The following is a 13,427-nucleotide window of genomic DNA, read 5'->3' as shown; positions in this document are numbered from 1 at the left end:
AATCCAACATCACTCACTGGACAAGGAAGAAAAAAGAGGCGGCGGCTTAGCACTAATCTATAGAACTCACTTCACTGTAACAACAGCAGCCAAGTCTATAACACCAAAACTTGAAATCGCCTCAGTTAGAATCAACCACACTACTCTGCTGGACAACCTAAACATTGTCCCGTTCTATAGACCACCAGGTAATTGGCAAGAATGCCAACCACACTTCATGGATTTCATATCGAATACCTGTGTAGCTAACTCCAACCTACTCATTATAGGGGACATAAATGTACACTTAGATGACAACAACGCAACCAATGCACGTGAATGCAAGGACTTCCTCCAGTTATGGGACCTTAGCTGGCCTAAAATGCAAGCTACCCATATCAAAGGCCACACAATTGACCTCATCTCTCACAAACTATCCCCAGACTTAAACCTTATACTAACAGACACAAAATGGTCAGACGTACCATGGTCAGATCACTACAAACTAAATCTAACACTAGAATGGAGGAAAAAAGGCACATGCATCAAGCAAAAACGCACAAACTACACCACGAGATGACAAATTGACCCTGTAACATTTTGGCAACAGATCTACACTAACGAATGGAAAACACAGAAAGACTCCATACATTATCTACTAAACTGGGACAACAGGTGCACACTAGACAAAATCACACCACTACAAACAAAAACTACACGACGACATATCTCAATACCTTGGTTCAACGAAGAACTGAAGACAATAAAAACACGTCAGGAGATTTGAACGAGCATGGAAAAAAATGAAAAAAAATCACACACTGAACGCAAGGAAACAAATGCAAAGAAAATATAAATATACAGTAAGACAAGCCAAAAGAGCATACTACAAAACCAAAATAGGACCAGACTACAAAAACACACCCAAACTCTACCAACTCGTGAATAAATTATTAGACACCACTCCGGTTACCACAACCAGCACAGACACCCCATCAGCAGACAACCTTGCCAAATGAGCAAATTATAAAACTGCGAGCAACGCTACCACTCAATACCACTGATCATGAAAAATTCATGGATTGTCTGGACCCTACTCCCGATGAATATCCAGCAGACCGAATCTGGACAAACTTCCATCTCTTAACCAACGAAACCATCACTCAATCAATCAATACATTCGCCAAATCCCACTGCAAACTGGATGTATGTCCCAATAACTTAATAAAATATGCCCCCATCGCTACATAACAGACCTCACGTCATATCTGAACTACATGCTACAACATGGGCTTTTCCCCAAGGACAAAGGAAACATACTACTTACCCCTTTACCCAATGACTTAAAAAAAAAAAATGAAATGACACAACCAACTACCGCCCAGTAGAGTCCATACCTATGGTAGTCAAACTGATGGAAAGCATGGTAACCAAACAACTTACTGATTACTTAAACAAATCTCAATACTACATGAATCACAATCAGGATTTCGATCTAACCACAGTACTGAAACAGTGCTAGTCACTCTCCTAGCTAAATTCAAACAAACAATTGCAACCAGAAATAATGTGCTTCTTCTACAGTTTGACATGTCCAGCGCGTTCGACATAGTCAGTCACCAAATACTATCCTACAGTACTTCGGGATTGGAGGAAATGTACTCAAATGGTTTGACGGCTTCCTAACCGTAAGAACATATCAAGTGATATCAAACTCAAAAACATCATCACAATGGAAACCAGAATGCGGAGTGCCACAAGGATCACCGCTCTCACCAACCCTTTTCAATTTAATGATGACACCATTAGCTAAGACGTTATCCAACCAAGGACTCAACCCATACATCTATGCAGACGATGTCACAATCTGCATCCCGTTCAAACACGATCTAACCGAAATCACAAATGAAATCAAACACAGTCTCCAAATAATGAACTCATGGGCGGATGCATTCCAACTAAAGCTAAACCAAGAAAAAACACAATGTCTTATTCTCTCCTCACAATACAACATGAACAAACCCACCACCATAAACACCTCAGATTACACCCTTCAAATCTCAGATAGTCTGAAAATTCTCGGAGTCACAATTGACTAGAACAAATCCTTAAGAAGCTTCAGACTGCCCAAAATACAGCAGCCAGACTCATATTTGGAAAAACGAAATACGAAAGTGCTAAACCCCTAAGAGAAAAACTTCACTGGCTCCTACTAAAAGAACGAATTGCGTTTAAAGTTTGCACCCTGGTCCACAAAATCATTCATTGTGAAGCCCCGATCTATATGTCAGACCTCACAAACCTGCCAACTAGGAACACAAACAGATCAGCCCGTACATACCTGAATCTCCATTACCCCAGCTGCAAAGGACTGAAATATAAGTCTACATATGAATCTAGCTTCTCCTACATATCCACTCAACTTTGGAACGCACTACCAAAGACCATAAAAACAATGCATGACCTAACAATCTTCCAAAAACTACTAAAAACCGACCTATTCAAGAAGGCATACAACGTTCCATCCTAACCACAGACTGTAAATGAACTAGACAAAACCGCACCCCACACTTGACTGATAACCAAATGGCTACTAATGAAAATTACGTAATACGCACTATCACTTTATTCCTTAGGACAGAAATGAACTCTCTATAGTTTACTATCCAACTTATGCTATAATTAACTCTATCACTCAAGAACCTCTATGTAATACCTTATTGTATCATTTTATCATGTATGCACCTTACTGTAATATTATTTGTAATTCTCAACCCGGAAATGGCGTTCGCCATTATGGCATAATGTAAGCCACATTGAGCCTGCAAATAGGTGGGAAAATGTGGGATACAAATGCTACAATTAAATAAATAAAAATGGCACAGAGAGCGAGGGAGACGTGACCGCCACAAGAACGACCGAATCGGACCCCCCCCCCCCCCCCCCCCACACACACACCAACGATTTCCCGGCTCCTGCACCTCCGCAACGGTACAGTATTTACAGACCCCAGTCGTGCCCAGCCCCCGCCGCTGACAAACGGAGCAGCAGCAGAGCTTCTCCCACATAGCGAACAGCTGATCTGCAAACCAAAAGCAAAGACGCGAGTGAGAAAAGGAGCTGCACTGCTCGTTTTAAAGGAACAGAACACAGCACAGCAAAGCAACAGCAGGTCGGCTGGTCCCTCTTGTCTTTACTCTTAATGGCTGCCTCTCCCCAACTCAAAAACTCTTCCCTTGAAGAGTGAGGAATCGATCCTTTTTTTTTTTTTTAAATAAGAAGTATAATATGCAGTAAGCAGCAGCAAGGATCAGGAAGGGAATGGGGGGAGGCACTCGGCCTCCCGAGTGTAACACCCCCGAGGCACCAAGAGACCCCCACGGACTTCTGCCTCTAAAAAACAGGGGTTTTTTTTGGTTTTGTTTTTTTAATGCACAGGACTCAACAAGAATCAGACAAGAATTACAGAATAAAAATAAAGTAAGAGATTGAAGGGCTCACCACCTTCCACCTCCTGGAGACTGAGATTACTGGATCTTTCTCTAGCTGACAAGGGCTCTTATTGGCTCGCTAGATTCACAGTTTTTTTCTCAGTCTCTACCTGCTGGAAGGCGTACACAACCCATCAGTCACATTCTGGGCCGGTCCAGAGGGACGCTAAGGAATACTTTGTTTTTGCTTTCCCTTTGATATTTTTCTCCCCTTATATATCTTCACTCCCCTCTTTACACAGTATTTTTAAGTATTGTTAATTTGATTTTTCTTCTATGAGGTCACAAATTTCTTTCAAGTTGCTACTTATAGAATATCTGTTGAATTACATAAATAGTATTTAAGAAAAAAAAAACCTCAGCACATATAGTAACATAGTAAAAGTATATGAAGGCAGATAAAGATCTAAATAGTCCGTCCAGTCTGCCTGACAATTATCAATGCATGATTAAACCAACAATGAATGTGGTATAAAATACTTGATCATAGTCTTTAATTGCCATTTCTGGGACAAAGACCACAGAAGTCCATCCAGCACTGTCCTCATGTTCCAATTGTTAGAGTTGCCACCAAAGCACTCTCCGACCTATTCTAAACTGTCTTGCCATATGCAGAACACAGACTGTAGAAGTCTGCCTGGCACTGGTCTTAGTTCTTTACAGCCAGAGTTGCTATCTAATCAACACTCGACAGATCAACACAAATGCAGTCATTTAAGTTTTATTTATACTTCCTAAGCACAGGTGCAGAGAAGGGCGACAAAAATGATAAAGGGGATGGGACGACTTCCCTATGAGGAAAGGCTGAAACGGCTTGGGCTCTTCAGCTTGGAAAAAAGACAGCTGAGGGGAGATACGTTAGAGGTATATAAAATACTGAGTGGAGTGGAATGGGTAGACATGAATTGCTTGTTTACTCTTTCCAAAAATACTAGGACTAGGGGGCATGAAATGAAGCTACAAAGAAGTAAATGTAAAACTAATCAGAGAAAATATTTCTTCACTAAACATGTAATTAAACTCTGGAATTAGTTGCCAGAGAATGTGGTAAAAGCAGTTAGCTTTACAGGGTTTAAAAGAGTTTGGATAGCATCCTAAAAGAAAAGTCCGTAAGCTATTATTAAAATGGACTTGGGAATGTCCACTGCTTATTTCTGGGATAAGCAGCATAAAAAGTATTGTACTGTTTTGGGATCTTGCCAGGCAGTTGTGACCTGCATTGGCCACTGCTAGAAATAGGATACTGGGCTTGATGGACCTTCAGTTTGTTCCAGTATGGCAATACTTATGTACTCTGTGTCTGCAGTTTTCCAGTGCTCTGAAAGGAACCTTACAGGATGCCTTTTTCCCTGTACAAAACATTCAGAATACAGCTGTGGTTTGGCCCTGGAATTCTCCGGGGGGGGGGGGGGGTGTGGAGGGTCATACTAGTTTGATCAATCTCTGGCATTGCTCCTTTGCAGCTGCACGCATAAGTCACTGGGCAGGGAGGTGGACAGAACTTCCACCAATGAGAATCTGAAACAGTCAGTTGATCTCTGAGCAAACGAAGATCTACTCACCTTCTGGGCAAACAGAAGCTTCATCTCTGCTTCACAGTAATTGGGGAGCAGATGCAGGCAAATTTATCAGGCTCGTGGAGATATCCATCCACAATGCTTGCAGTTATTTTGGTTGTGGTTTGAGCCCAGACAATTTAAAAACATTCAAAGTTGGTGTCAGAGTTCCAGATCTTTTCTTCACACAGCAAGCAAGGGTAGAACTAACTTTGGCTGAACTTGGAAAACTCTTTAGATTCTCAGATTAGGAGCTTCTGCTCATCTCTGGAGGGAGTGGGTCTTTCTCTGGTAAACACCTCTGCTACATATGAGAAGGGGCATCAACTGGACATAATGGCAGCATCCAACCCATTATTAGATAGTTGTAAATTCATCTTCCAAAATGCATTTAGAGTACCATGGTCAGATCACTTCTTCTTGAATTTTATATTACAATGGAAAGACAATATAAAAAAAACATCCAAGACCCATGAAATCTGTCAATATAGTGCAAGGCTATTTTGCCTATTTTGCACTGTAGCTGACTTACTTGTCCACTAACTCAAAAATTTAACATTTCTTGGAAGATTGGACACAGTTGGGACAGGAAGTTTTGGAAAGGTTAGCATCTATTAGGATCAAACAAAGTCCATAGGACATCAGATACATGGTTTGACGTGGAATTGCTTTCTATGAAACAGGCCTGTAGGAAATTAGAAAGACTTTGGAGGGAACATCCCTGAGATGATAACAAATCTAAGTAGCCCAATTGCATACAAAGTTCTTCATACTACCAAAACTCTAGGTTGATAGATATAGAATAAACTGATGTAAAAAAAAATTGTATTTAATAAGTTAACTGATGTGAGTTCGGTAGTAAGTAATATAGATTCTGGTACTCCATCCACTTCAGAGTTAGCAAAGTTCTTTAGAGGTAAAGTCTTGTCAATTAGAGACCAACTTCCTCTTTCTAATGACAACTTTTTACCAGAGAGAAAACTGAATAATTTTGATACAGACACACCGGTGGTTAGATTATTTTGTCAATTTAACAATATTATTTTTGCAAACACAAAACATATGTATTTACATAAGTACATAAGTATTGCCATACTGGGACAGACCAAAGGTTCATCAAGCCCAGCATCCTGTTTCCAACAGTGGCCAATCAAGGTCACAAGTACCTGGCAAGATCCCACAGTTCAGAAAGAAGAGGATGAGAGTGTATATTATTCACAAAACATAATGATTGGTCATGCACGCCTTGAAACAGCCCATGGTAGCGAAACTTCAACCACACTCTCTATGCACTTTTGTGTTTACCACTAATCTAAAAGCTAAGTGCCATTTTTCACCTTTGGGGGGATAGATCCATGAGAAGTTTGATTTTCCTGTGGAGTTTTTAGCAACATTTCAAGAGAAAGGGTTTTTTATGCCGATGAAGAAAATTGACCCTCTATATACAATACATATAAACGGCAAGTGACCGAACTCACTCGCAAATGCGCAGTAGAGACTTCCCTCTCTGTCCCGCCCCCGAGTCAATACGTGATGACGGGGGCGGGACAGAGAGGGAAACTGCGCTCCCCCCCCCCCCGAGGGGGGGGGGAACCGGCAGCGGTGACCTCGAGGGGGGAGGGGGCCTTGGACAACCCCCATTCCAATAGTAGCCCGTTTTAACGGGCTCAACGGCTAGTTAATATATATTGGGTGGAGGTTGGGGCTTTTTCCCTCTCTCATATTTTGCACTCCACAGGAATTTCAAACATATAAACAGCGAGTGACCGTACTCACTTGCAAATGCGCAGTAGACTTCCCTCTCTGTCCCGCCCCCGCGTCAATACGTGATGATGGGGGGCGGGTCAGAGAGGGAAACTGCGCGAAGGGGAGGGAACGGCCGGGGTCGCCACGGCTCCCCCCCCAGGTCGCCGCCACAGGTACCCCCCCACCCGGCTCCGTCTCTTCGCTATTCAATTTACATCTCCGGAGCAGGCAGTTCAGCTGAGCTGCCGTTGGCCTTCCTTCCCTGCCTGTGTCCAGCCCTCGCTGACGTTACGTCACACGAGGGCGGGACACAGGCAGAGAAGGAAGGCCAACGGGAGCTCAGCTGATCTGCCTGCTCCGGAGATGCAAGTTGAATAGCGAAGAGACGGGCCAGGTGGAGGGGTGGCTGCAGCGACTCGGGGGGGGGGGGGGGGAGGGTACCGGCAGCGGCGACCCAATAGCCCGTTTTAACAGGCTCAACGGCTAGTAGTATCATATTAAGTACTTTGCAGTTTATACAAGATACTAAAACAATACAGTTATGCTGCCTACCCTAGAAATAAGCGAAAATTAGGTTCTTACCTTGGTAATTTTCTTTCCTTTAGTCATAGCAGATGAATCCATTACGAGTGGGTTGTGTCCATCAACCAGCAGGTGGAGATAGAGAGCACTGAAAAACCATAGTGCCTCATGGCCAGCTAGCTCCATCTGCCTATTCAGTATTTGAAGCTTCCAAAGCAATGTTACACCGCAAAGCATAAGAACATGAACTTTCCTCACAGCGGATGAACGCCCCAAAACTGGAGCTATAAGTCAAAGGAAGGAATGGATTCATCCTCCTGGAGGGAATGAACTCATCCTCCTGTAATTGAACAGAAATCCTGAAGACTGTTTTCCAACTTCTCCCAATGAGGGAACATATCTACAGGAAAAACTGAACATAAAAGTAACATGAATCGCATAATGAACCACTGAGGGAGGGCTCATGGATTCATCTGCTATGACTAAAGGAAAGAAAATTACCAAGGTAAGAACCTAATTTTCCCTTCCTTGTCATCAAGCAGATGAATCTATTACGAGTGGGACGTATCAAACCAAACCCTACATAGGGTGGGAACAAGCCACACCACGCGCCAGCACTTGTGCTCCAAAATGCGCGTCCCTCCTGGCAGCCACATCCAGCCTGTAATGTCGGGCAAACGAGAGCTTAGAAGCCCAAGTAGCTGCACTACATATCTCTTGAAGAGAGAGTGCTCCAGTTTCAGCCCAAGAAGAGGAAATCGCTCTTGTGGAATGTGCCTTAAAGGCTTCAGGCGGAGGCCGGCCAGATAGCAGATATGCTGAAAAGATAGCTTCTTTGAGCCAGCGGGCTACTGTGGCCTTAGATGCTGGAGACCCTCTGCGCGGACCTGACAAAAGAACAAAAAGATGGTCAGAGGTCCTGAAGGAATTTGACATGCGCAGATATTGCAACAGAGCCATTCGCACATCCAGAAGGTGCAACTGCCCATAGGCTTCTGGAAACTCCTCTTTAGAAAAGGAGGGCAGGAAAATAGGCTGGCTTAGGTGAAACGCTAAAACCACCTTAGGCATGAAAGAAGGCACTGTACGTACCATTACTCTGGACTCTGAGAATTGCAGAAATGGGTCTCGACAGGACAGCACCTGGAGCTCAGATACCCATCTCGCCAATGACATGGCCACCAAAAAGACCGTCTTTAAGGTCACATCCTTCTCCAAAGCTCGCCTAAGCGGCTCGAAGGGCAAACACTGAAGGGCCTTTAAAACTAACCCCAGGTTCCAGCCCGGACATGGAGCCCGTACGGGAGGACGGAGCCAAAGCACCCCTCTAAGAAACCATGTCACATCCGGACAAGCAGCCAGGGAGAGGCCAGTGACCTTCCCTCGAAAACATGCTAAGGTTGCCACTTGAACACGCAGGGAATTATAGGCCAAGCCTTTTTGTAAACCATCCTTCAAAAAGTCAAGTATCAGCGAGACAGAAGCCCGCATGGGTGTGATCGCTTTAGAAGCACACCAAGCCTCAAATTGGCGCCAAATCCTGGCACAAGCCACGGAAGTGGAACGCTTGCGGGCCTGTAGGAGAGTGGAAATGACTTTACTGGAATATCCCTTGTCTCTCAATTGCGCCCTCTCAATAGCCATGCCGTAAGACCAAAGCGGCAGGCGTCCTCCATGGTCACCGGGCCCTGTGACAACAGGTTAGGTACCAGAAATAATGGCAAGGGATCCTCTACCAGCATCCGCCAGAGGTCCGCATACCACGGCCTCCTGGGCCAATCCGGGGCAATGAGAACCACCTCTCCTTGGTGGAGCCGAATCCGCAGGAGAACTCGCCCTATCAAGGGCCATGGAGGGAACACATACAGGAGGCCCTGAGGCCAGGGTTGAGCCAAGGCATCCAACCCTGCCGAGCGAGGATCTCTCTGTCTGCTGTAGAAGCACGGGACTTAGGCATTTGTGCTTGACGCCATAAGATCCATTACGAGCTTTCCCCATTTGGCACATATCTACAGGAATACTTTGTCTGCAAGTTCCCATTCCGCGGGATCGATTTGATTCCTGCTCAGATAATCGGCTTACACGCTGCTCTGACCTGCAATATGACCTGCTGACAGAAACTGCAGATGAAGCACGGCCCAGTGGCAAATCTGCGCGGCCTGCGCTGCTAGTGCTATGCACTGAGTGCCTCCTTGGCGATTTATGTAGGCCACTGCTGTCCCACAGAACTCTGACAGCCAATCCTTCCAGGGTCAATTGAAAGGCCAGAAGCGCCTGGAAAATCGCTTTCAACTCCAAGCGATTGATGGACCACTCCGACTCATCGGGTGTCCAAAGACCCTGGGCATGCCTTCCCCGGCATGCCTTCCCCTTCAGGCTGGCATCTGTTACCACCAGGCACCAATCGGGGAGCGCTAGCAGCATTCCTCGCCGCAGCATGCTGAGAGCCACCACTCCATACTGAGCCGGGCCGCAGGGAGGCACGCGAGTCTGCACTGATAATCCTGAGATATTGGAGACCACCGTTGAAGCAGGGAACACTGCAGAGGTCTCAGGTGCGCTCTCGCCCAAGGCACCACTTCCATGGTGGCCGTCATCGACCACAACAGCTGGACTATGTCCCAAGCTCGCGGGCGAGGCATCCTCAGGAGCAGACGGACCTGGTTCTGAAGCTTGCACCGCCTTTGCTCTGTAGGAAGACCATCCCCGAGGCTGTGTCGAACCGGACCCCCAAATATTCTAGAGATTGAGAGGGGGTCAGGTGACTTTTGGCTATATTGACGACCCAGCCCACAGACTGCAGTACTGAGACCACTCTGGCTGTAACCTGATGACTCTCTTCTGCAGAGCCAGTTGTCTAGGTACGGGTGAACCCGGATACCCTCTCGCCTGAGAAAAGCAGCTACTACCACCATTACCTTGGAAAAGGTTCGGGGAGCTGTGGCGAGGCCAAAAGGCAAGGCCTGAAACTGGAAATGTTTTCCTATCACCGCAAAACGCAGAAACCTCTGGTGCGGGGGCCAAATTGGTATGTGCAAGTAAGCTTCTTTCAGGTCCAGAGACGTGAGAAACTCTCCTGGCTGTACCGCCGCTATGACGGAACGCAGGGTTTCCATGTGAAAATGCCGCATGTTCAGAGACTTGTTTTAAGTCCAGGATAGGCCGAAAAGACCCTCCTTTTCGCGGCACCACGAAGTAAGTGGAGTAACAGCTAGAGCCAAGTTCGGCGGGAGGCACGGGGGAAACCGCCCCAATGTGAATCAAGCCTTGCAAGGTCTCCTCTACCGCCGCCCGTTTGGCGGCAGAAACGCATAGGGACTCCACAAACACGTCTCTCACCGGGGCATTGAATTCTATTCTGTAGCCTTCTCTGATCAGGTCCAAGACCCACTGATCTGAGGTAATCTTGGCCCACTCCTTGAGAAACAGGGAAAGTCGTCCTCCTATCACAGGAATCGAGGAGGGGGCCGGCGCACCATCATTGAGAGGGTCGCCCTTGAACTCCAGGTATTGAGCCTGCTGCTGCGGAACGTTTGTCCGAGCGAAAGGAGTTCCTCTGCTGAAAACAGGCATGCAAAGTGAACCCAGCAGAACGCCCCGGGCAGTACCTTCTAGCTTCACGGAAGCGAGGTCTGTAAGAGGAGGGAACCGCCTGACCCTTAGAAGAAGGCCGCGGCCTATCCTCAGGTAAGCGCTGGGGTTTGGCATCCCCAGGCCTTTCACAATTTTCTCTAACTCCTCACCAAACAGAAGACCTTGAAAGGGCAACTTCACCAACCTTTGCTTAGAGGCCATGTCAGCTGCCCAATGCCGTAGCCACGGAAGACGGCGAGCCGCCACCACTACATCCATCTGTTTAGCCAAAACTCTGACCAGATCATAAAGGGCGTCAGCCAAAAATGACAAGGCCGACTCCATCTGCGGTGCCACCTCCGTAAGGGGCTCCGCTCCATCCCCGGGCTGTTCCATTGCCTGTTGTAACCAAGCGAGGCAGGTTCGGGCAGCGTAGCAGCTGTATGCAGACGCCCGTAAGGATAAGCCTGAAATTTCAAAGGACCGTTTCATAGCTGCCTCTAGGCAACGGTCCTGCATGTCCTTCAGGGCAACTCCTTCCACTGGAAGGGTAGTTTTGTCACAGCCGTGACTAGGGCATCCACTTTAGGCACTGCTAGGCGCGCCAAATGCGCCTCACGTAGAGGGTATAATTGCCCCATAGCCCTGGCGACTTTCAAAGGCCCCTCGGGGTCAACCCATTGAGCCATAAGCTCTTGGATGGAGTCATGCAAAGGAAAGGCTCGAGCAGGCTTCTTAGTACTTGCCATCCTCGGATTACCGGAGGAGGTCTCAGTACTCCCAGGGTCTTCTATAGAGAGGACCTGCAAGGCATCAGTAATAAGCGCTAGCAGCTCATCGCGGTGGAAAATCCTCACCACGGAAGGATCATCTGGATCCGGTGGCAATCCTGCACCTTCTTCTAGCTCTCCAGATCACAAAGGCCTGCCAGACCCCTCACATCCCGACCATGGGGGGGGGGGGGGGGGGGGGGGGGGGGGGGGGGGGGGGGGGTGAAACGAGAGAAGGGGGTGCGCCACTCTCTGAAGGGGACTCCACCCTTCTGCGCTTGTCTTGCGGCCATCTGTCAGGGGAAAACGCGCCTGACGGTAATCCAAGGCCAGACTCCACTGGAGGGGATACAGAAAGCAGGGCTGCAGAGGACCCCTGCAGAAGAGCTCTTTTTAACATGTATGCATTATGCAGCAATAAAACAAATTCAGGGGAAAATGGCTCATCCTGGCCTCCCGGTTCCAGTCCGGGGGAACAGCTCTTTTATTAGCCTCTACACGAGGCGCCCCTCCAGGCTCAAACCCCTCCGCCTCAGCGGGGGTCGCGCCATGCTGTTCCAAAATGGCGCCCGCTGCCAGCTCCACAGAGCGGGAAGGAATATCGCTCGCCATGCTCGGGCCGGCTCTACCGTCTGAAAAGCACGCCTTACAGAGCCCTGCTGCAGATTTGCGCTTGCCACAAACGGAACAGCGCTTTACTTTCTCAGCAGTCATCGCCGAAAACGGCAGAAATTCAAAAAGGCGGATTCACGCCTAAATTGTCCCAAATGCAGGCCTTCCCCGGAGGAGGTACAAAATGCTCTTACCTCACCAGACCGAGTCTCCGAGCTCCGGTCACGCTGCACAATCAGAAGAAAACCTCTTTCTGGGATCGCAGCACCAAAGAGCGGCGCAACTTTTTTTTTTTTTTTTTTTTTTAACGTTGTGAGGAAAGTTTGAGGCAACAGCGAAAGAGGCAAATTTCCAACGCCGGAGGATCACTAGCGTGGGAAAGGCAGGGAAAGGGCGAACCTATGTGCCTACATCCACAGCGCGGGCAAAGACAGGGACCGGGCTTGCCTATTTGTCTACTTCCACATCGGGGGCCGGGTAAGGCAGGGAAAGGGCCAACCTATTTGCCTTTAAAGTGGGCACCATCAGCCACAACACCCTTGCTATAACTGGCAAAAGCACAGGAGCCACCCCAGGCAGATTTTCTGAAGGAGCTTGAAAAAGGTGCAACCACCCTGCTGGGGAGATAGAGAATACGGAAGAGACAGATGGAGCTAGCTGGCCATGAGGCACTATGGTTTTTCAGTGCTCTTTATCTCCCCCTGCTGGTTGATGGACACAACCCACTCGTAATGGATTCATCTGCTTGATGACAAGGAACAGTATAGTTACAGTCAGAACGTGTTAAAAAAAAAAACAACTAAGTTTGGTTACAGCTACCACTTGTCTTCTCACTCACTTGAGAAGACAAATGCAGTATCTTCAGATTTACATAGTAATAACTCTACTACATTTTTTCTATGGAACTAGAGCTAGTTTTAACCCCTCCACAAAATGAAACCACCTGCACCAAGATAGCTTTGAATGCTCCAGACTTCTTCAAATTGGTAAACTTGGTTGAAATTGTCAGGATGCTGAATAGTCTTAACTCATTACATGTGACTTAGATCCATATTCTTCCTGGCTTGTTAAACTATCTAAACAAGGACTGTCAGAATGCATCCTTATTGGGGGGGGGGGGGGGGGGGGGGGGGGGTTCCTTAAGCCATTAAAACAGAATGTGATTCAACCCTATTTAA

At 47.1% G+C, this 13,427-nt stretch overlaps 1 protein-coding gene across 8 annotated transcripts in view; it reads right to left on the bottom strand.

Moving 5' to 3' along the window:
- Nucleotides 1–13,427, bottom strand: part of BCLAF1 (BCL2 associated transcription factor 1) — a 247,097-nt gene that overhangs the window by 171,217 nt on the left and 62,453 nt on the right. The window lies entirely within an intron of this gene.

The sequence above is a fragment of the Microcaecilia unicolor genome, chromosome 3 (genome assembly GCF_901765095.1).
Source record: "Microcaecilia unicolor chromosome 3, aMicUni1.1, whole genome shotgun sequence".
Taxonomy (NCBI): domain Eukaryota; kingdom Metazoa; phylum Chordata; class Amphibia; order Gymnophiona; family Siphonopidae; genus Microcaecilia; species Microcaecilia unicolor.
This window is presented reverse-complemented; position numbering and strand designations above follow the sequence as displayed.